The sequence below is a fragment of the Oncorhynchus keta genome, chromosome 28 (genome assembly GCF_023373465.1).
Source record: "Oncorhynchus keta strain PuntledgeMale-10-30-2019 chromosome 28, Oket_V2, whole genome shotgun sequence".
NCBI classification, from domain to species: Eukaryota; Metazoa; Chordata; class Actinopteri; order Salmoniformes; family Salmonidae; genus Oncorhynchus; species Oncorhynchus keta.
The window spans coordinates 17,233,235-17,255,866 of NC_068448.1; the positions used below are offsets into that span (position 1 = coordinate 17,233,235).

General features: G+C 43.4%; 1 protein-coding gene across 1 annotated transcript in view; it reads left to right on the forward strand.

The window, feature by feature from the left end:
* LOC118360738 (teashirt homolog 2-like) overlaps positions 1-22,632 on the forward strand; it is a 75,545-nt gene that overhangs the window by 23,657 nt on the left and 29,256 nt on the right. The window lies entirely within an intron of this gene.

Sequence of the window (22,632 nt, forward strand, 5' to 3'; positions counted from 1 at the left end):
TTTTCTGAAACACAAAAGAGGTGGATCCAGAAGCACTGAGTTATGACTCATACCGTGTCAATCTAAGAGACTCATGCAGCTGTCAGGACACGTGTACTATGGCCAAAATAACAGCTGCTATACATTGTCTTAGAAAATCGCTTATCCTTATGTTGTTGTTTTGTAGTGTGTTTGCATGTATGTCTTGTGCTCCACTGTACATTCGCAATTGCAGTCCTTATACATTGTGTCAGTGACATGTGTTTGCACACTTGTTTGTGCGTACATACTGTATGTGTTTATTTTTGCATGTTCCCTACATGTACTATGGCAGCCCCACCATTCTGGCATGGACCCAACTGAGAAGGTTCCGGCAGTGTCCAGACGCATCCTTTTAAAAGGACCTCATCAGGTCCTGAACCCCCCCCTCTCGCCTGCCGGAGGGCATTCATATTCATTTCCTCCTCTGATTTGGGGGAAATGATAAAAGGCGAGTTTCTTCCCCCCCACTCTTATTTCCTGCCTGCATTACTTACAACACGAACCTGCACACTCATTCACATTGAATTTGTTTGTATTTTTTAAATGTATTATTTCCCCCTAACCCTACCACCCCTCCTCTAATTGAAGTAAAGTAATGGACAACAAACAATACTTAGGCTTCCAGTTCCAGCTTATACATTCCCATTTGATTTAGACCCTAGACTGTTAATGATTGTTATGCCATGTCAGAGGGTAGGATGAAGGAAAGCTCCATGTTTGGATCTGTGATAACTGAGTGTAGTGTTAGTGACCTCTTTGTTGGGTGTTTTTTTTAATGACATTCATCACTCCAGATATCCATATCTTAGTTGCTTCATATACCAGTACACTTTTGTGTCATCTTAAAGATGTGTTTCTCATCCTAAACTGAAAAAACCCCTCTAAATTAAGTTATTAGTGTCCAATGATATAGAGATTTGAAATAAATTACTATGATTAGACTGCTGGCTGTATATTTATTTTCTTACTGAGGACGTTGAGTAAATTAATGGTAATGAAAATAAGTCAGTCATGTAACTCAACCCTTTAATTACTGGCGTACTTTGATGTTGCTATATGATACAGACAGCATACACATCTACCTATTTATCCAAAACTCAGGTATCATTACATCTTATCCAGAACGACTTACGGGAACAATTAGGACTAAGTGCCTTGCTCAAGGGCACATTGACATATTTTTCACCAAGTGAGCCCAACGCTCTTAATCGCTAGGCTACCTTCCACCTCATCATTTGCACAATATTAAGTATCCTTCCTCTAAATATGCAGGCCTGGGTGGGGTAGCTTAGCTATAGCTCTGTGACTCTGTAGGCTGTAGTCTGTATGGTTGCCATGTCAACTCTAAACACATACACACAACTGCAGCACCTTTAGCTTTGAGAGGATGATCTCCACCTCTGGCTCAGATCATGAGGGGTCTCTCTCGGCTCTGTTCTGTCAGTGAGGAATGTGCTCCCTGCTCTCTGCCTCCCTCTCGCCTACAGGCACATTGAGCAGAATGTGTCTGCAGTCTTCAAACAGCCCACATTGATCGTTATTCATGACAAAAAGTCATCGGAAGTTTTATGCTTATTCTAGTGAGAGCGGAACAGTGTGTTTGTGTTTTGATCTGAGTAACAGAAACAACTTTTTTTAGTAGATAGGCCTTAACTACAGTTACTGTAAAGACACCTACTTCTTGTAATAGGTGGTGTGATTCAAATGTGGATAACGAAATGGAAACTGAAACAAAAATTGCCAAGGTTGTTCATTATCTTATTTCCACATACTTTTTGTGTGGGTGTGTGAGAGGGAGGCTGTATGGGCAGCCTATACTGTATATGGGCTCGCTGAGATTCCAGCCTGTGAGTAATTGACTTGCTCTGGTAAACTCCTGAATGACACAGGCATAATTCACCCTAAAAGTTTGCACTGTCACCAAGATGAGCTAACTGTCTCCCACAAATATATGGGTGCAATTTTCGTAATTGGGTTTATAGCAATTCTGGGGAGAGGAGAGTGAGATAGCGATATTACTGCAGCTGAACACCATCTAGCACCTTTCCCCTCAGTATCTCTCTATTCCTCTATTGAACACTATTGTGAAGGTTTACATGGCCCATACATTTGAGATATTACCAAAGCAAAGATTTTAAACATTACTTAAGTACAATACAGAATAGGAGGATGAAAAGTCACCATACATAATGTCTTATTACCCATGCGTGTATCCTATTACTGATGTAATAATGTCAGAAATTGTTTTCCAGTTTCCTGGTCCTCTTGTACATTACTGTAGTTGCACTCCCAAAATTTCACCATTGTAAAGCACTAGTTATTTTGTTGCTTTGACAAAATCATCTCTGAATATGATTATTTATTTAACGTGATTCATTTACATCTGACCCGCATTTTAAGGTCAACACTGTTACGTGAACTGAACTCTCATTTTAATATTGTGAAACTATTCATTTTAAAATATATACTTTTCAAAAGACACATTTGAACATCTAGTAGTCAAATCATAGAGTAAAACCAGGTGAGCTGGTTCCACTCTGGCAATCTTCTGGTGTTTTTGGTGGGAAACTGAGCTGGTCTAGCATACCACTGTTACACATAGGCTAGAAATGTTTTTAACAATTTCTCTGTTGTGAAGGTTTCATTCAGTTACCACTCCCTGTTGCACATAAGATTCCATTCCCCCTATAGGTGGATGAAGGGGATGTACTGTACCAGAGGGGTTGAGGGGGTGAGGCCTGGATGGGGGATCTATATACATTGTGTGCAAAAGGCATGAGGAGGTAGGCGAATAATTACAATTTAGCAGATTAACACTGGAGTGATAAATGATCAGATGGTCATGTGCAGGTAGAGATACTGGTGTGCAAAAGAGCAGAAAAGTAAATAAATAAAAACAGTATGGGGATGAGGTAGGTAAATTGGGTGGGCTATTTACCGATGGACTATGTACAGCTGCAGCAGATGGCAGATGTTTAAAGTTGGTGAGGGAGATAAGTCTACAACTTCAACGATTTTTGTAATTTGTTCCATGCAATTGGTTTTACTAGCGTTTAAGAGCAGTTGGAGGCCACGGAAGGAGTGTTGTATGGCATTGAAGCTCGTTTGGAGGTTAGATAGCACAGTGTCCAAGGAAGGGCCAGAAGTATACAGATTGGTGTCGTCTGCGTAGAGGTGGATCACGGAATTGCCCGCAGCAAGAGCAACATCATTGATATATACAGAGAAAAGAGTCTGCCCGAGAATTGAACCCTGTGGCACCCTCATCGAGACTGCCAGATGACCGGACAACATGCCCTCCAATTTGACACACTGAACTCTGTCTGCAAAGTAGTTGGTGAACCAGGCAAGGCAGTCATTAGAAAAACCGAGGCTACTGAGTCTGCCGATAAGAATATGGTGGTTGACAGAGTCGAAAGCCTTGGCCAGGTCGATGAAGACGGCTGCACAGTACTGTCTTTTATTGATGGCGGTTATGATATAGTTTAGTACCTTGTGCGTGGCTGAGGTGCACCCGTGACCGGCTTAGAAACCAGATTGCACAGCGGAGAAGGTACGGTGGGATTCGAGATGGTCAGTGATCTGTTTGTTGACTTGGCTTTCGAAGACCTTAGATGGGCAGGACAGGATGGATATAGGTCTGTAACAGTTTGGGTCCAGGGTGTTTCCCCCTTTGAAGAGGGGGATGACCACGGCAGCTTTCCAGTCCTTTGGGATCTCAGACGATATGAAAGAGGTTGAACAGGCTGGTAATAGGGGTTGCGACAATGGCGGAGGATAGTTTCAGAAATAGAGGGTCCAGATTGTCAAGCCCAGCTGATTTGTACGGGTCCAGGTTTTGCAGCTCTTTCAGAACATCTGCTATCTGGATTTGGGTAAAGGAGAAGCTGGGGAGGCTTGGGCGAGTAACTGCGGGGGGTGCGGAGCTGTTGGCCGAGGTTGGAGTAGCCAGGAGGAAGGCATGGCCAGCCGTTGAGAAATGCTTGTTTAAGTTTTCGATTATCATGGATTTATCGGTGGTGACCATGTTACCTAGCCTCAGTGCAGTGGGCAGCTGGTAGGAGGTGCTCTTGTTCTCCATGGACTTTAGTGTCCCAGAAATTTTGGGAGTTAGAGCTACAGGATGCAAATTTCTGCTTGAAAAAGCTGGCCTTTGCTTTCCTGACTGACTGCGTGTATTGGTTCCTGACTTCCCTGAACAGTTGCATATCGCGGGGACTATTCGACGCTATTGCAGTCCGCCACAGGATGTTTTTGTGCTGGTTGAGGGCAGTCAGTTCTGGAGTGAACCAGGGGCTATATCTGTTCTTAGTTCTGCATTTGTTTTTGACAGGGCATGCTTATCTAAGATGGTGAGAAAGTCACTTTTAAAGAATGACCAGGGCCAGGTCAATTAGAAAGGCCTGCTCGCAGAAGTGTTTTAGGGAGTGCTTGACAGTGATTAGGGGTGCTCGTTTGACTGCGGACCCGTAGCGGATACAGGCAATGAGGCTGAGATCCTGATTGAAGACAGCGGAGTTGTATTTGGAGGGCCAATTGGTCAAGATAACGTCTATGAGGGTGCCCTTGTTTACAGATTTAGGGTTGTATCTGGTGGGTTCCTTGATGATTTGTGTGGGCTTGAGGGCATCTAGCTTAGATTGTAGGATTGCCCGGGGTGTTAAGCATATTCCAGTTTAGGTCTCCTAACAGAACAAACTCTGAAGCTAGATGGGGGGCGATCAATTCACAAATGGTGTCCAGGGCACAGCTGGCAGCTGAGAGGGGGGGTCGGTAGCAGGCGGCAACAGTGAGAGACTTATTTCTGGAGAGATTAATTTTTAAAATTAGAAGTTCGAACTGTTTGGGTATGGACCTAGAACGTATGACATCACTTTGCAGGCTATCTCTGCAGTAGACTGCAACTCCTCCCCCTTTGGCAGTTCTATCTTGACGGAAAATGCCTTCCTAAGCCAGGATTCAGACACGGCAAGGACATCAGGGTTGGCAGAGTGTGCTAAAGCAGTGAGTAAAACAAACTTAGGGAGGAGGCTTCTGATGTTGACATGCATGAAACCAAGGCTTTTTCAATCAAAGAAGTCAACAAATGAGGGTGCCTGGGGACATGTAGGGCCTGGGTTTACCTCCACATCACCCGCGGAACAGAGGAGGAGTAGGATGAGCGTGCGGTTAAAGGCAATCAACTGGTCGCCTAGAGCGTTTGGGACAAAGAATAAAAGGAGCAGATTTCTGGGCGTGGTAGAATATATTCAGGGCATAATGAGAGGTTGTATCTCTGGACATGCTGGTTGTAATGGGTGAGGTCACCGCATGTGTGGGAGGTGGGACAAAGGAGGTATCAGAGCTATGAAGAGTGGAACGAGGGGCTCCATTGTAAACTAAAACAATGACAACTAGCCTGAACAACAGTATGTATACAAATCATATTGACATTTGAGAGAGACATGCAGCGAGGCATAAAGTAATCGCAGGTGTTGATTGGGAGAGCTAGCTAAAACAACAGGTGAGACAACAACAGCTAATCAGCTAACACAACAACAGCAGGAAAAATTGCGATGACTAGGCAGAGAGGGTCTGATTTAACTACACACAGAGCCTGAGTTCGAGGCTGGGGCCGACAGATAAAAAAATAAATAAACAGAATGGAGTACCGTGATTAATGGACAGTCCAGCAGGCATCCGCTATGTAGCCAAGTGATCATAGTGTCCAGGGGGCAACAGTAGATGGAACAGGGAAGCCGCCACTACGCTAGCGACACAGCGTTTAAAGTTAGTAGCCCTGGGCTAGTAGTAGCGTCTGCTCCGACGGAGACTGGATGAAGGCACAGGGGATGGAGTATTTGTCGGCAGACCAGTCGTGGTGGTGTGGCGGGGCGCCGCGTCGACAGAGAATCCAAGCCAGATGGCGAAAGAGGTATTGTGGAATTTAGTTTGCTAGCCGGGAGATGTGCCTGGCTCACGGCTAACTGCTGCTAGCTTCGTGGCAGTGGCGTTAGCCACTAAATCCAATTGGTAGCAGCGGTGATCCGGTGCCAAGGTCCAGAGCTTACAGCAAGGATCCGGTGTAGTATTGGGCACTAGCCGTGTATGATTGGGGTTCGGGTGAACAGCTGAGTAGGCCGGGAGGTGGGCCTCGGATAGCTTCGGTACTGGGTACCATGGTGAGTGCAAGCTAGCTGTGAGCTAGCTAGCTGCAAGCTGTGAGCTAGCTAGCTGTGAAGATCAGAAGTAGTGGTCTAGGGATTATGGCAGGAATCCGGAGTTGTTGTAGAGACAGTCCGATACTGGTAGACTAGCGAGTATTATCCATGCTAAAAACAGGGCGGGTATCTGTGCAGAAGGTAAAAGCCGCTAGCAGTAGGGAACAATGACTAAATAGCTTGTAGCTAATTAGCTGGTTAGCTTCTGGAGGTTCTTGAATGTGTTCTAACATTTAAAATATTAACGATTCCGTATCACATTGGGTGAGGCAGGTTACCGGAAGGTATAATGGAATTAAAAATCGAAAAGAGATTGAAAATAAATTTGAAATACATATACAAAAAATACGAAAAATACAATATTACACGAGAGTACAAACAAACAAACACTCACTTATTGCCGCTCACTTTTATTTTATTTATTTAACTCTTGAGATTGGAAAACTAGTTTTTTTATGAAGTTGAATATGTGTTCTTATTGTCAATGTTAAAATGAGTTGAAATCAAAAGTTTTTTTGACAAAGTTTCACTTCTTAAAAGGCAATGAATTGGTGGAAAGAGCCATTAACATTTGAGTTGGCTTGTTTTATGTTTGCCTTCTAGTAGTCCGGACTAAAAAGGCAAACGTGTGGTTCAGTTGGTACAGCATGGTGGTTCGATTCCTAAGGGGGACCAGTACAAACAAAATATGAAAATGTATGCACTCACTACTGTACGTCGCTCTGGACGAGTGTCTGCTAAATTACTAAAATGTAGAATGTAATGAACCACAAAAAAAATAAGAATGTTTCTGAAATTAATGATTTTACTTTACACAAACAATAACAATTTGTACCAAGGACTACAAAGGATTACAAATGAGATCATGATGTATGAGTTGTTGTTAAGCTATAAAGCAAAAACAAAATGTATTTAAATCTACAAAAACCTTCCCTACTAAAGCAAACAGGTTCTCTACCAATCATGATGCATTTTCAATCGTCTTTTTTATTAAACTTTATTGGTTGTGTAGACGGTGTAGCAGATGTTTTAGCGGGTTCCGCGGGTTGCTAATGTTCCTAGCTCCTAACAATGCAGTAACATTTCAAACAAGTACAAAAAAAACATTTAATTTTTTAAATTAAATTGAACAAAATCAAGAAATGTCTTAACAAATCGAATTAACAACCCAAGTAGTCCAAATGCATTCTTTACGTACAGTGCCTTGCGAAAGTATTCGGCCCCCTTGAACTTTGCGACCTTTTGCCACATTTCAGGCTTCAAACATAAAGATATAAAACTATTTTTTTGTGAAGAATCAACAACAAGTGGGACACAATCATGAAGTGGAACGACATTTATTGGATATTTCAAACTTTTTTAACAAATCAAAAACTGAAAAATTGGGCGTGCAAAATTATTCAGCCTTCCATTTGGAAGACCTCAATCCCATAGAACATTTGTGGCCAGAACTGAAAAAGCATGAGTGAACAAGGAGGCCTACATCCTGACTCAGTTACACTGGCTCTGTCAGGAGGAATGGGCCAAAATTCACCCAACTTATTGTGGGAAGCTTGTGGAAGGCTACCAGAAACACTTGACCCAAGTTTAACAATTTAAAGGCAATGGTACCAAGTACTCATTGAGTGTATGCAAACTTCTGTGATGAAAGAAATAAAAGCTGAAATAAATATTTCTACTAATTATTCTGACATTTCATATTCTTAAAATAAAGTGGTGATCCTAACTGACCTAAGACAGGGACTTTTTACAAGGATTAAATGTCAGGAATTGTGAAAAACTGAGTTTAAATGTATTTGGCTAAGGTGTATGTAAACTTCGGACTTCAACTGTATACTAAGAATGATATGTATACCGGTAGATGCAGTATATTGCAGTGAGCTATGTCAAGAATCCAGTATATAAATAATGGAACATACAGTAGTAGAATGAACAGCTCATTGTTGAACCCTCTCATTGGATCATTTTCTCATCTTTACTCATGTGCCAAAACATAATGTGAACTCATAAAAAATCTAATATACATAGGCTGTATACACATCCCATAAATTGATTTTGACTCAAGCGTTTGAACAAAAACATCACTGTTACATTGCCCATGTTAGAGAGCTGATGCCACTCCCCTCTCTGGCTCCCTGTGAATACTCTCCTTTAATAGTGTGATGGGTGGTAGCTGAAAAGGTAGCTTACTTTGTGGGTTGAGGGAGAGGAGAGGTAGGATGGGGGTTTCTTTGACTGGCAGCAATCAATCACTTTGAGTGCAGGCTAATAAAGCAGCCTGTGGTTTATTAAAGGCTAGCAGGGAAAAGATTACTGCTGGGCCTGGATTTCGACAGACAGACAGGCAGACAGGCAGACAGGCAGACAGGCAGACAGGCAGACAGGCAGACAGGCAGACAGGCAGACAGGCAGACAGGCAGGCAGGCAGGCAGGCAGGCAGCTGCTATAATTGACGGTTAAAGGCCAGCCATAAAGCCGTCAATGTGTTAACTCAACACTGGCTCCTATTATGTGACCTGGGTATATATGTGAATGCAAAGCTTTATACATGCTGTATTTTAGTAGGAGGAGAGAGAGAAAATAACTTATTTTTATAAGGATCCCCATTAGCCGACGCAAATGGCAACACATAATGACGCCATCCTGGGGTCGACACATAATGAAAAATTAATTACAGACAAAAAGGCTTTACAATTGACATACATTTCAAATCAAATCACATTTTATTGGTCACATACACATGGTTAGCAGATGTTAATGTGAGTGTAGTGAAATACTTGTGCTTCTAGTTCCGACCATGCAGTAATAACAAGTAATCTAACAATTTCATAACAACTGCCTTATACACACAAGTGTAAAGGAATGAATAAGAATATGTACATATAAATATATGGATGAGCGATGGCTGAACAGCATAGGCAAGATGCAGTAGATGGTATAGAGTACAGTATATACATATGAACATATGAGATGAGTAATGTAGGGTATGTAAACATTATATAAAGTGGCATTGTTTAGTGACTAGTGATACATTTATTACATGCAATTTTAATTATTAAAGTGGCTAGAGATTGAGTCAGTATTTTGGCAGCAGCCACTCAATGTTAGTGATGGCTGTTTAACAGTTTGGCCTTGAGATAGAAGCTGTTTTTCTGTCTCTCGGGCCCAGCTTTGATGCACCTGTACTGACCTCGCCTTCTGGATGATAGCTGGGTGAACAGGCAGTGGCTCAGGTGGTTGTTGTCCTTGATGATCTTTTTGGCCTTCTTGTGACATCTGGTGGTGCAGGTGTCCTGGAGGGCAGGTAGACTTCACTACCCTCTGGAGAGGCTTGCGACTGTGGGCGGAGCAGTTGCCGTACCAGGCGGTGAATGCTCTCGGTTGTGCATCTGTAAAAATGTGAGTGTTTTTGGTAACAAACCAAATTTCTTCAGCCTCCTGAGGTTGAATAGGCGCTGCTGCGCCTTCTTCACCACTCTGTCTGTGATGTGTATGTCGAGGAACTTAACTTTCCACCTTCTCCACTATTGTCCCGTCGATGTGGAAAGGGGGGTGCTCCCTCTGCTGTTTCCTGAAGTCCACGATCATCTCCTTTGTTTTGTTGACGTTGAGTGTGAGGATATTTTCCTGACGGCACATTCCGAGGGCCTTACTTCCTCCCTGTAGGCCGTCTCGTCATTGTTTGTAATCAAGCCTACCACTGTAGGGCCATCTGCAAACTGATCAAATCAAAATTATTTATAAAGCCCTTCTTACATCAGCTGATATCTCAAAGTGCTGTAGAAAAGCCCAGCCTAGAACCCCAAACAGCAAGCAATGCAGGTGTAGATTCACGGTGGTAGGAAAAACCACCTAGAAAGGCCAGAACCTAGCCTGGTTCCTCTAGGTTTCTTCCTATGAGGGGTGGCCAGTCCTCTTCTGGCTGTGCCGGGTGGCGATTATAACAGAACATGGCCAAGAGGTTCAAATGTTCATAGATGACCAGCAGGTCAAATAATAATGGTGGTTGTCGAGGGTGCAACAGGTAAGCACCTCAGGAGTAAATGTCAGTTGGCTTTTCATAGCTGATCATTCAGAGTATCTCTACCACTCCTGCTGTCTCTAGAGAGTTGAAAGTAGCAGATCTGGGACAGGTAGCATGTCTGGTGAACAGGTCAGGGTTCCATAGCCGCAGGCAGAACAGTTGAAACTGGAGAAGCAGCATGGCCAGGTGGACTGGGGACAGAAAGTAGTCATCAGGCCAGGTAGTCCTGAGGCATGGTCCTAGGGCTCAGGTCTTCCGAGAGAGAGAGAAAAAGAGAGAGCATACTTAAATTCACACAGGACACCGGATAACACAGGAGAAATATTCCAGATATAACAGACTGACCCTTGCCCCCCGACACATAAAATACTGCAGCATAGATACTGGAGGCTGAGACAGGAAGGGTCGGGAGACACTGTGTCCCCATCCGACGATACCCCCGGACAGGGCCAAACAGGCAGGATCTAACCCCACCCACTTTGCCAAAGCACAGCCCCCATACCACTAGAGGGATATCTTCAACCACCAACTTGCCATCCTGAGACGAGGCCGAGTATAGCCCACAAAGATCTCCGCAACGGCACAACCCAAGGGGAGCGCCAACCCAGACAGGAAGATCACATCAGTGACTCAACCCATTCAAGTGACTCACCCCTCCTAGGGACGGCATGAAAGAGCACGAGTAAGCCAGTGACTCAGCCCCTGTAATAGGGTTAGAGGCAGAGAATCCCAGTGGAGAGAGGGGGACCGGCCAGACAGCAAGGGCGGTTCGTTGCTCCAGTGCCTTTCCGTTCACCTTCACACTCCTGTGCCAGACTACACTCAATCATAGGACCCACTGAAGAGAGTCTTCAATAACGACTTAAAGGTTGAAACCAAGTCTGCGTCTCTCACATGGGTAGGCAGACCATTCCATAAAAATTGAGCTCTATAATAGAAAGCCCTGCCTCCAGCTGTTTGCTTAGAAATTCTATGGACAGTTAGGAGGTCTGCGTCTTGTGACCATAGCATACGTGTAGGTATGTACAGCAGGACCAAATCGGAAACATAAGTAGGAGCTTTGTAGGTTAGGAATAAAACCTTTAAATCGGATCTTGACTTAACCTCTTCAACCTATGGGGGTGCTATGTCATTATTGGATAAAAAAAACGTGCCCGTTTTAAGCGCAATATTTTGTCACGAAAAGATGCTCTACTATGCATATAATTGGCAGCTTTGGAAAGAAAACACTCTGACGTTTTCAAAACTGCAAAGATCTTATCTGTGAGTGCCCCAGAACTGATGCTTCAGGCGAAACCAAGATGAAACCTCAAACAGGAAATGAGCTGAATTTTTGAAGCTCTGTTTTACTATCGTCTCCTTATATGGCTGTGAATGTGCTGTGAACGAGCTTATGCTCTCTGCCGTTTGTCCAAGATGTCTGCAGCATTGTGACGTATTTGTAGGCATATCATTGGAAGATTTGCCAGGTGTCCGCCCGGTGTCCTTTGTCTAAATTGGTGCGCAATTGTCAGTGGCACTCATTTTACCATGTGATACAGAGGGAGAAGCACACTTCCAGGAACGATACATCATTGAAGAGATATGTAGAAAAACACCTTGAGGATTGATTCTAAACAACGTTTGCCATGTTTCAGTCGATATTATGGAGTTATTTCTCCTGCACAAATAATCTTTCAGGAAAACTGAACATTTGCTATCTGAGTCTCCTCATTGCAAACATCCGAAGTTCTTCAAAGGTAAATGATTTATTGAATGTTTTTGCTGTTTTTTGTGAAAATGTTGCCTTGTGATGCTAACGCTAAATGCTAATGCTAAATGCTAAATGCTAGTTTTGCTATGGTAGAGAAGCATATTTTTGAAAATCTGAGATGACAGTGTTGTTAACAAAAGGCTAAGCATGAGAGCTAGCATATTGATTTAATTTCATTTGCAATTTTCATGAATAGTTAACATTGCGTTATGGTAATGGGCTTGAGGCTGTAGTCATGATCCCGGATCTGGGTTGGCTCGATGCAAGAAGTTAACAGGAAACCAGTGTAGAGGCTAGCAGTGGAGTAATATGATCATTTTGATGCCATTTAAGGTATAATCAGGACCAGCTTAGAGCAGAAAGACTTTCTATACGCTGACAACCTCTTTTTGTTTATCTCCAACCCTGATACCTCATTGCCCCATGCCTTATCTGTTCTTAAAAAGTTTGGATCAGTCTCAGGGTACAAGCTGAATCTAGGAAAGCGTGAGCTTTTTCCAGTAAATATGGCTGCTTTAACGTGCTCTTTTACAAGTTTTCAGTTTAGGATTATCCAGGATCAATTCACCTACTTGGGAGTTAAAGTAACAAGGAAATATTTAAATTTCTTTCAGGAAAACATTGTTGTTCTAGCAGACAGTTTGAAACTATCTTTTACTTTTTGGAATTCGCTACCGCTTTGTCTTATTGGAAGGATTAATGTCTATAAAATTACTGTTGCCCAAATGTTTATTTATTTCAATGTTTACCCATTTTTATTCAAAAATCATTTTTGAATTCACTGGATCAAACATTCATGTATTTTATTTGGGATGGCAAGTTACGACGGATTGGTATAAAACATTTACAGAAGCCTAAAGCATTGGGTGGTTTAGCTCTACAAAAGCATTAGACATACTATTGGGCTGCAAATTTCAGAGCCCTTTTGTACTGGCTGCAGACTGACCCTACTGGCCCTAGACCACTCTGGGTCCAGATGGAGTCTGTATCGTGTAAATCTGCTGCACCTACTTCTGTGTTGTGCTCGTCTCTCCCAGTGTCCCTAGGCAAAAGGTGTGTCAACCCAATTGTAAAGCAGTCTCTTAAATGGTGGGGCTTTTGGCATCTGGCACTCACTAGGCCTCTCCTCACTAGCCAATTATTCTATGATACATTTGCTTCACTTGCTCAGCTACAGGAACAGTTCAACCTCCCCCAATCCCACTTTTTCCGCCATCTCCAGACTAGAAACTTTGTCATTGCTAACACACCTGAATTTCCCCATAGGCCTGCGAATACAGCTTTAGAAGAGCATATTTGAGCCGAACAAGCTTCCTAGGGGCGCAATTTCAGGTCTATATGCAATCATTAATGACTTGCAGAACCCTTCTTTGGTGCCTTCAAAGACTCAATGGGAAAAGGATTTGGGGGAGGAACTTGGGGAAGATACCAGGGAATCTGTGCTGCACAGGGTGCATTCATCCTCTCTTAGCACCAGACACCGCCTCATTCAATTCAAGGTGGTTCACCGTATCCACTGGTCTGGGGCCAAACTTGGAATAATATTCTCTGATTTTGCTTCTACCTGTGTCCGATGTAAAACGGAATCAGCCACACGGGATTATGTTTTGCGGCTGTCACAAACTGTCAGGTTTCTGGGAATTAATATTTAAATGTTTCTCTATATATACAGTGGGCAGAACACGCATTTGATACACTGCTGATTTTGCAGGTTTACCTACTTACAAAGCATGTAGAGGTCAACTTTTATCATAGGTACACTTCAACTGTGAGAGACAGAATCTAAAACAAAAGTCCAGAAAATCACATTGTATGATTTTCATTTGCGTTTTATTGCATGACACAAGTATTTGATCACCTACCAACCAGTAAAAAGTCAGTCTCTCACAGACCTGTTAGTTTTTCTTTAAGAAGCACTCCTGTTCTCCACTCATTACCTGTATTAACTGCACCTGTTTGAACTCGTTACCTGTATAAAAGACACCTGTCCACACACTCAATCAAACAGACTCCAACCTCTCCACAATGACCCAGACCAGAGAGCTGTGTAGGGACATCCGGGTAAAATTGTAAACCTGCACAAGGCTGGGATGGGTTACAGGACAATAGGCAAGCAGCTTGGTGAGAAGGCAACAACTGTTGGCGCAATTATTAGAAAATGGAAGAAGTTCAAGATGATGGTCAATCACCCTCGGTCTGGGGCTCCATGCAAGATCTCACCTCGTGGGGCATCAATGATCATGATGGTGAGGGATCAGCCCAGAACTACATGGCAGGACCTGGTCAATGACCCGGAAGAGAGCTGGGACCACAGTCTCAAAGAAAACCATTAGTAACACACTAAGCCGTCACGGATTAAAATCCTGCAGCGCACGCAATGTCCACCTGCTCAAGCCAGCGCATGTCCAGGCCCATCTGATGTTTGCCAATGACCATCTGGATCATCCAGAGGAAGAATGGGAGAAGGTCATGTGGTCTGATGAGACAAAATAGAGGTTTGGGTCTAAACTCCACTCGCAGTGTTTGGAGGAAGAAGGATGAGTACAACCCCAAGAACACCATCCCAACCGTGAAGCATGGAGGTGGAAACATCATTCTTTGGGATGCTTTTCTGCAAAGGGGACAGGACAACTACACCGTATTGAGGGGAGGATGGATGGGGCCATTTATTGCGAGATCTTGGCCAACAACCTCCTTCCCTCAGTAAGAGCATTGAAGATGGGTCGTAGCTGGGTCTTCCAGCATGACAACGACCCGGAACACACAGCCAGGGCAACTAAGGAGTGGCTCCGTAAGAAGCATCTCAAGGTCCTGGAGTGGCCTAGCCAGTCTCCAGACCTGAACCCAATGGAAAATCTTTGGAGGGAGCTGAAAGTCCATATTGCCCAGCGACAGCCCCGAAACCTGAAGGATCTGGAGAAGGTCTGTATGAAGGAGTGGGCCAAAACCCCTGCTGCAGTGTGTGCAAACCTGGTCAAGAACTACAGGAAACGTATTATCTCTGTAATTGCAAACAAAGGTTTCTGTACCAAATATTAAGTTATGCTTTTCTGATTTATCAAATACTTATGTCATGCAATAAAATGCAAATTCATTACTTAAAAATCATACAATGTGATTTTTGTTTTCGATTCCGTCTCTCACAGTTGAAGTGTACCTATGATAAAAATTACAGACCTTACATACTTTGTAAGTAGGAAACACTGACGATTTTGCAGGTTATCAAATACTTGTTCTCTCCACTGTATATACACTGCTCAAAAAAATAAAGGGAACACTTAAACAACACAATGTAACTCCAAGTCAATCACACTTCTGTGAAATCAAACTGTCCACTTAGGAAGCAACACTGATTGACAATAAATGTCACATGCTGTTGTGCAAATGGAATAGAGAACATGTGGAAATTATAGGCAATTAGCAAGACACCCCCAATAAAGGAGTGGTTCTGCAGGTGGGGACCACAGACCACTTCTCAGTTCCTATGCTTCCTGGCTGATGTTTTGGTCACTTTTGAATGCTGGCGGTGCTTTCACTCTAGTGGTAGCATGAGACTGAGTCTACAACCCACACAAGTGGCTCAGGTAGTGCAGCTCATCCAGGATGGGACATCAATGCGAGCTGTGGCAAGAAGGTTTGCTGTGTCTGTCAGCGTAGTGTCCAGAGCATGGAGGCGCTATCAGGAGACGTGGAGGGCAACAACCCAGCAGCAGGATCGCTACCTCCGCCTTTGTGCAAGGAGGAGCAGGAGAAGCACTGCCAGAGCCCTGCAAAATGACCTCCAGCAGGCCACAAATGTACATGTCTGCTCAAACGGTCAGAAACAGACTCCATGAGGGTGGTATGAGGGCCCGATGTCCACAGGTGCGGGTTGTGCTTGCAGCCCAACACCGTGCAGGACGTTTGGCATTTGCCAGAGAACACCAAGATTGGCAAATTCGCCACTGGCGCCCTGTGTTCTTCACAGATGAAAGCAGGTTCACACTGAGCACGTGACAGACGTGACAGAGTCTGGAGACGCCGTGGAGAATGTTCTGCTGCCTGCAACATCCTCCAGCATGACCGGTTTGGCAGTGGGTCAGTCATGGTGTGGGGTGGCATTTATTTTGGGGGTCGCACAGCCCTCCATGTGCTCGCCAGAGGTAGCCTGACTGCCATTAGGTAACAAGATGAGATCCTCAGACCCCGTGTGAGACCATATGCTTGTGCGGTTGGCCCTGGGTTCCTCCTAGTGCAAGACTATGCTAGACCTCCTGTGGCTGGAGTGTGTCAGCAGTTCCTGCAATAGGAAGGTATTGATGCTATGGACTGGCCTGCCCGTTCCCCAGACCTGAATCCAATTGAGCACATCTGGGACAGCATGTCTCGCTCCATCCACCAACGCCAAGTTGCACCACAGACTGTCCAGGAGTTGGCGGATGCTTTAGTTAAGGTCTGGGAGGAGATCCATCAGGAGACCATCCACCACCTCATCAGGAGCATGCCCAGGCATTGTAGGGAGGTCATACAGGCACGTGGAGGCCACACACACTACTGAGCCTCATTTTGACTTGTTTTAAGGACATTACATCAAAGGTGGATCAGCCTGTAGTGTGGTTTTCCACTTTAATTTTGAATGTGACTCCAAATCCAGACCTCAATGGGTTGATACATTTGATTTCCATTGAACATTTTTGTGTGATTTTGTTGTCGGCACATTCAACTATGTAAAGAAAAAAGTATTTAAGAATATTTCATTCAGATCTTGGATGTGTTATTTTAGTGTTCCCTTTATTTTTTTGAGCAGTGTATATGACACTGTTCTTGATCCGTCTCCCCTTACAGCCCTTACTGGAGTACTGCACATAGGTACCCCCTGTCAAGATTTCAGTTGGACACTTGCTTATACAACTCTTTTAGCTAGACGACTAATACTATTAAGGTTGATGTTCCTATTGATTCTTATTGAATGTGTCCTGCGGGTGCCTTTTTCACCTTGCCTTGTCAGAGACTAATATGTGAGCTTGTTTTTCCCTCCCCCCCACTCTTACATAAAATTATCATCATTTTTGTTGTTGTTGAAAGCATTGTAAACTTTATATTTTTTTTTTTGGTCCAGTGGATGGTCGCTCTGTGTCCATGACTGTCTGCATTTCTTCACCCCTATCCCTGGTCTGTTTTCAGGAACAAAGTTGAGGTGTCTGCTCTGTCCCCTTTAACCTTGGTAGACTTCTGCCCGATGTGTTTAACTTGTCCAAAGTACGTTATCTTTAAAGCTATTCTTTTTTATTTGTATTTTTTCTAGTTGAGTATATTATTTATATTGTTTTGTATTGTCCTGTATGTAAAACTGAATAAACAGAGTTTTTAAAAAAAACATTCATCTGTTTAAGTTTATATAAGCAACTTTTTCTTGTCATTTTTTTTAAACAGAGAGAGCATTTAAATCAAGGCACACAAATATAGTTAGGAAGACAAATGAGTAGCAAGAGTGAAAAATGCTAAGAATATATTTCTCTTTATTTTAATGGTGGTGAAACATTACGGATGCCATTAGAGACCTTTTATTGCCTTCTTTTTGTCCCTCAACCCTCCCGCCCAGAGGCAAGAAAACCCTTGTGGTGCGAAGTAGCCTCTTTACTTTTAAGAGATAATTTGAAGCCATTTCCAATTAATTCCCTTATCTGTCAGCCGGCTTTACAGGGCTTCCGATACAATTACTCTACTAACTGAAATGAGGTAAAGAAAGATAACTCTGAGGTAAATCTATCGTATTAGTTGTCTGTCTTTACATTGATACCATCAACTAAAAATGGCTCTTGCTGATCATGAACTGTACCAAAAATGGAAAATCCTTTGAAAACAGAAGTATTTTTATTTATTTATTTTACCTTTATTTAACCAGGCAAGTCAGTTAAGAACATATTCTTATTTTCAAGTATAGGGTACATAGCTACAACTTTTTAAAGCACTGTAAATGATAACGATCCGAAAAATTTGCGATAACCACCAAACAAATTCTCGTCAGACATTTCTAATTACATATCCTGATCAGATTTACATATGGTGGGTGTGAGTCATGCGTTTCCTCCCTGCATCAGGTCCAACCTGCAGGTCTCCCAGGGGTCTGACTCTGGGATGGGGTGAGATGAACTATATGGCTCCATCCCACAGTCCAGACGGTAGTATATCACCGAAATCGCAGCCGCATGGGCGTGTGTGTGTGAACGCGCTACTCATAAATATCCCCTCCCCCATAGGGGCCCCTCTGATGGTGATGGCGAAAGGATGTTGCTGTCTGAGTGATTGAGTGCTCCTGATCCTGGCCCTGGGCACATCCCTGTACTCAGCACCCAAATGGGAGGCCTACCGCTGAGCAGAGCACTCGGCTGGCTGGCCTGAGGGGGCTCTTCTACTAACGCAGGCCGATCAGTCGCAGACATACAGCTACACACACAGCATAAAAGCTGCAAAGACCCTTTCTCCCTTTCAGACCAAAGACAAAGGAACACTTGCAGTGCAGCCAGCTATACCGTGAACACAGTGTGAATGAGGTATTGTCTCGTAGGCCTACATCTGTGGGGAGAAACATACATTAATTTATGAAATGTGAAACTTGGTGTGCTAAATTGTTTTTATTGTAGTAGAAAAACATACAATTTATGGGGGGTAGATCATGTGATAAATGTGTCTTCACGTAACCTCCTAAAGGCGTCAGCAGACTTCATTTTGGCTGGCGGCTAGGCGAACCGAACTAGTATGCTCGCAATACTCCCTTAAAAGATTCAATAGTACTGTTTGTACATTTTGAGACACCATGGCCAGCATTCACTTCCTCAAAATAATCAGAATTAATCTAAAATATCTCAAGAAATTTGGTGCAGGGTTTCTCAATAAAAACAAATGTCCCTCGTTGAATGACAACGAAGAATTCCTAAATTCCTAATGTTGACCAGTCACCAACGGAAGGGCATAGAAAAATGTTTGTGTGCCGGAACAGCCCCAAATAAACTCACCAACGTCCAAACAAAAACGCCACAAAATGTCATCATAGTATATACACAAACTCTTCTGAGCGGTTTCGGCTGGGAAGCATGCGGGCTCCTTAAGTACTGTAACATTATCAATACAGTATTGTGTGCCCTGCCGTTAACTTCAAATAGGAATATCCCCCTCTCTCTCGCTCTCTCTCACCTCTTGCTCTCTTTCTCTCCCCTCTTTCTCTTCATCTCTCTATCAAGCCCTCTCTCTCCCTCCTGTCTGTCTATCACTCACTCTCACAGGAATCTGAGATAATCAAGGAGCGGTAATTAGCCTGACTTGCTTCATGGTAATTGGGGGCAGGAGGATGTTGATCTTTCTCTGTTTTTCTTTTCTTTCTGATAATTATGTACTTTAGGTTGCTAAAGCCAGCTTTTTTCCTTCAATCTTTTCCTCAACTCGTCCAGCTGAAGTGGATAGCAGCCATTTTATGGGCTCCTGACCAATTTGGCTGTTTGTGTTTTTTTAGACTGAAATTAACTGTTTTGTACATTGTGTCTTCGCCATGATTTCCTATGACCGAAAAGAGCCATCACAAACCTCAATTAGAATGACAATTTCTATTTCAACAAGTTCGCAGCTCTGGACGTTATGATTACTTTCAACCAGGCCCGAATCCCTTGGATTCGAAAGAGGAAGCGACGGCGCAAGAGAGGCAGGCGAGCCGGCATCCTGACGAGACTACGTTGGCAAGCAAATAAATCACTTTTACCCTCGAACTTACAGTCACTAGAGAACAACCTGGACAAGCTTGGTTCGAGACTATCCTATCAACGGGACCTGAACTGTAATTTTTATGTTTCTTTTTCAATGCAACGTCAATAATATAATAATATAATATAATAATAATATATGCCATTTAGCAGACGCTTTTATCCAAAGCGACTTACAGTCATGTGTGCATACATTCTACGTATGGGTGGTCCCGGGAATCGAACCCACTACCCTGGCGTTACAAGCGCCATGCTCTACCAACTGAGCTACAGAAGGACCAGACAGGTCGGCAGCCTCGGGTAAGCGAAACAACAGCTGGTGTGCAATCTCTGAAGTCTCAAGTTTTTGATCACCTTCGTTAGAAAACTCATGATAAGCTGCAGACCATACTTATTTACCAAGAGTTTTCATCTATTTTTTTGTAGCTGTCTATTTACCACCACAAACTGAGGCTGACACTAAGACCGCATTTAACGAGCTATATAGGGCCATAAGCAAACAAAAAAATGCACATCCAGAGGCTGCGCTTCTTGTGGCCAGTAATTTTAATGGGGGAAAACTGAAATCCATTTTAAAACATTTATTTACCAGCATGTCACCTATGCAACTAGAGGCGACAAAACTACAGATCACCTTTACTCCACACACTGAAACACAAAAGGCTCTTTCTCGCCCTCCCTAAGGAAAATCTGAACATAACTCTATCCTCCTGATTCCTGCTTACAAGCAAAAACTCACAGGAAGTACCAGTGATGCACTCAATACGGAAGTGGTCAGATGAAGAGGATGATAAACTAAAGGACTGTTTCGCTAGCACAAAGTGGAATATGTTCCTGGATTCATCCGATAACATTGAGGAGTTTACCACATCAGTCACCGGTTTCAGTAATAAGTGCATCGGCAACGTCTTCCCCACAGTAACTGTACGTACATATCCCAACCGGAAGCCATGGATTACAGGCAACATCTGTACTGACCTAAAGGCTAGAGCTGCTGCTTTCAAGGAGCGGGACACTAATCCAAATGCTTATAAGATATCCCGCTACGACCTTCGATGAACCATCAAACAGGCAATGAATCAGTACAGGACTAAGGTTGAATCCTACTAACTGGCTCTAATGCTTGTTTGATGTGGCAGGACTTGCAAACTATCACGGATTACAAAGGGGAACCCAGCCATGAGCTTCCCAGTGTCACACACCTACCAGACTAGCTAAATGCCTTCTATGCTTGCTTCGAGGTAAGCAACACTGAACCCTGCATGAGAGCACCAGCTGTTACGGTTGACTGTGAGATTTTGCTCTCCGTAGCCGATGTAAGACCTTTAAATAGGGTAACGTTCTCAGTGTCGTGAGGCCAGACGGATTACCAGGACGTGCACTCAGAACATGCGCTAACCAGCTGGCAAGAGTCTTCACTGACATTTTCAACCTCTCCCTGACCCAGTCTGTAATAACTACATGTTTCAAGCAAACCAGCCTGCCCAAGAACGCCAAAGTAACCTGTCTAAATGATTATCGCCCTGTAGCACTCACTTCTGTAGCCATGAAATGTTTTGACATGCTGGTCATGGCTCACATCAACACCATCATCCAAGAAACTCTGGACCCACTTCAATTTGCATACCGCCTCAACAGATCCACAGATTATCTCTCTTGCACTCCACACTGCCCTCTCCCACCTGGACAATTGGAACACCTATGGCATAATTCTGTTCATTGACTACAACTCCATATCAACTCCATATCAACACCATAGTTCCTTCCATGCTCATTGCTAAGCTCCATACTTCTGGTTGGGATATGTACATATGGTCCCTGTGGGGTCCCAGGGACTGAACACCTCCCTCTGCAACTGGATCCTGGACTTCCTGACTGGCCGCCCCCAGATGGTGAGGGTAGGCAACAACACATCCGCCACTCTGACCCCTCCTGTACTCACTGTTCACCCATGACTGCGCATGATTAAGTTTTCTGACGACAGGGCAATGGTCACTGTTAGTCTACACCGATGCATGTGACAAATACAATTTGATTTGATTCTTTTATGTTTGTTTTTTCCATAATGACCCTTGCATTTCATCATCAGTCAGTAGCAGCTCAGGCATTTGAGAAAGGTTAGAGTTCATGTATTGAAACCATTGTCTATTCCTTTTTAGGTTTAGTCAGCCAGTGCCTCAGTCCTTGCTAAACTTTCGGCCTGAGCATTGACACTGTCCAGGTCTGTCCCACTTGGTAAGAGACGCTGCAATAGAGGAAGGGAGAGTTTATTTCCTGTTCTTGCAAATCATATATCAGTACAAATCCCCTCTGTGCTGTTTGGCAACGGCATAATGAAGGGTGTCATTTATCATACAGGTTGAAAGAGGCTGTGGGAAAAGGGATTAGATTTTTTTCCTGAGGTGTGTGGATTCTCCTTAGTGGAGGATGATTAAATGCTGGAGATTTTCAAGCGGGGATATAAGTAGCACCTCGTCTAGATGTTACTTTGTGCCCTGTTGTATTGCTTGGCTCTATCACTCATTGTGTCAGAAAAATGAGATTTAGATGGTTTCGTATGGCGATGATAACAGAAAAATTGGGACATGTCGTTAGCAGTGTTATTTTAAACCTACTGGTACGTTCATTAATAGACATTGCAGTATTTATTTGGTTGGCAATCTATAGCATTATGATCAGTGGCGACCCGTCATTCAAGCCCCAAACTGTTTAGCCTAAAAACATTATAAAATATATTTATTGTAGTTGTTGCCTGTTTTGCATGTTATTTTGGCATTAATATGTGTCACATATAGGTCTGCAAAAGTGTATGTATGGACGTATACATACATACAGTCAGTCAGTCGTGCGTGCACAAAAGTTTTGAGAATGACACAAATATTTGTTTTCACAAAGTCTGCT